Source organism: Priapulus caudatus, unplaced genomic scaffold, assembly GCF_000485595.1.
Source record: "Priapulus caudatus unplaced genomic scaffold, Priapulus_caudatus-5.0.1 Scaffold614, whole genome shotgun sequence".
NCBI lineage: Eukaryota > Metazoa > Priapulida > Priapulimorpha > Priapulimorphida > Priapulidae > Priapulus > Priapulus caudatus.
The window spans coordinates 104,625-106,512 of NW_014577675.1; the positions used below are offsets into that span (position 1 = coordinate 104,625).

Here is a 1,888-nt window from a genome sequence, read left to right on the forward strand (position 1 = left end):
CGAATTCGCAAAAGTGAGCCCATATGCATATATTATAAACGAGCCATATATCAGGGGCGTGTACAGGATTTGGACCAGGGGGGGGGGGTCTAACCGTAACCCAAACTTATGTATGGGTTGTTGCCGCAGAAGTCGATTTGCCATTTTGCGTAGGCCTACATATATATCGCTATAAAATGTCACGGGGCATTCTTGCGCGTTGTCATGGTCCTTTTTACGGTCTGATGGGTAATGAAACCGCGTTTGCAACATCTAATATCTATATATAGAGATGCAGGGCCGGTTCCAACTTCCAGGGCTGAGGCTAGACCCCGGCTAGACAGTATTTTTCCAGATTTAAAGGGCACATCCCCCAAAAAAGGGCACACCACCCCACAGTGAGCGCAAAATTTCGAAGGGCACTTTGAAATCTAGACCGTATTTCCAACATATTTCAAATACGTACGGTCTGAATCCGCCCCTGAGATGAGAAACTGAAAACACGAGGTACGCATTATATTTATGGATGAGAGGGAAATATGGGATAATGGGAGCTGGTTTGCACATTCTGCCGGCACGCGCGTGAAAACTCTCCGTTGAATCATAGGTTGAATATTGGATTTACATTTCGTCTCAAGGCCACCGAATATCGACCGGCATGTCGTAGATGGCATCTGCATTCTCCGAGCAATGGCCGCCGAGTGAAGAAAGCTGCTTCTCATATTATTGTAGTGCCCATCTGCGCTAGTCCATAACAACACCAGCGCGGCGAGGCAGCCACTGTACTGCTACGGCGGGTAACGACCAAAGATCGACTAACGAACGGTCTATGTTTATCACGTACGCCCGTCCTGTCTTTATGGCAATCGAGATGTCTTGTGTGTGAAAACGAGTTAAAGAAGGTCAACGGAAAGCACGTGTATAGTTTAGGTATCGTGGTAAGTGAGCGTCAACCCCACGTGCGTTTATATTCGTAAGACAAGTTGCGATTTACGTAGTAATTGGTAGTAAAACTAAAACTTAAATTTTAAAACTAAAACTTGGGCCCATGGCCTCCGTTCAAGAACACTCGCTAAACAGACTGTATCTGCTAACAAAGTGTCGAGAGTTGTGCACTGATTAGAATATCTAGTACAACTGCAATTTACATACACCACACTTCTAATTTATAACCTAGTTTAAATGTAATAATACCAACCTGTAAACCCGTGCTTGTTGTTGTACTTTCAAAGTCTGTGCATCGATCAGTTGATGATACACAGAAATTTGTGCATCACTTCGTGATACCTTAGGTGCCTAAAGTGGATTTGCACCGTCGCGTACACAGGCACTTGGAGCGTTTCAATAAAATATAAATTAAAATATATAATGCTAAATAAATACGAAATCTATTTACTACCAAAGTCTTAATGTTTCTATACTCTCTTTCACCTATTAATTATTGCCAACAATTTCTTGCAAATGCCGTCCAAATGCTCATCTGCAACAAACGCTGGCTGCCGCCATGGTAGACCGAATAATTCTGTCCCATATAACCTTTTTTATATTTTGGTGAGGGTTATTGGGACAGAACGGGGTGCATTGAAATTTCATGAGATCGCATGCAAAATGCATGCGCTGCTAATGCGACCCGTACGCCGCTATTGGCGCGAAAAAAACCTACCGTTCCCTTCTACATGGCTTTACCTTGCTACTAGCTGATATATGTGTATACATTCACTTCAATCGTTATTCACTTCTTAAAAGATTGTTTTTTAGAAACCCCGCTTCATTTCACTTTAGTAAATTACATTTGCCATTTACAAACAATCAGACCAATCAGAGCGAGTCTTACAATAGCCTGGCTCTTGCTTCTATCTGTGGTGCTGCAGGAGACATGCGTCTAAACAGAGGAATTGCTCCGACCTGT

At 43.0% G+C, this 1,888-nt stretch overlaps 1 protein-coding gene across 3 annotated transcripts in view; it reads left to right on the plus strand.

Annotated features, from left to right (window-relative positions):
* LOC106812164 (eukaryotic elongation factor 2 kinase-like) overlaps positions 1-1,888 on the plus strand; it is a 45,733-nt gene that overhangs the window by 8,002 nt on the left and 35,843 nt on the right. The window contains exon 1 of one of the 3 annotated variants that reach the window (XM_014815969.1): positions 620-917. The exons of the other annotated variants lie outside the window; for them this stretch is intronic. The gene's annotated coding sequence lies outside the window, so the exon portion shown is untranslated. Of the gene's footprint in view, positions 1-619; positions 918-1,888 lie in introns of those variants that run through there. 3 annotated transcript variants of the gene reach the window in all.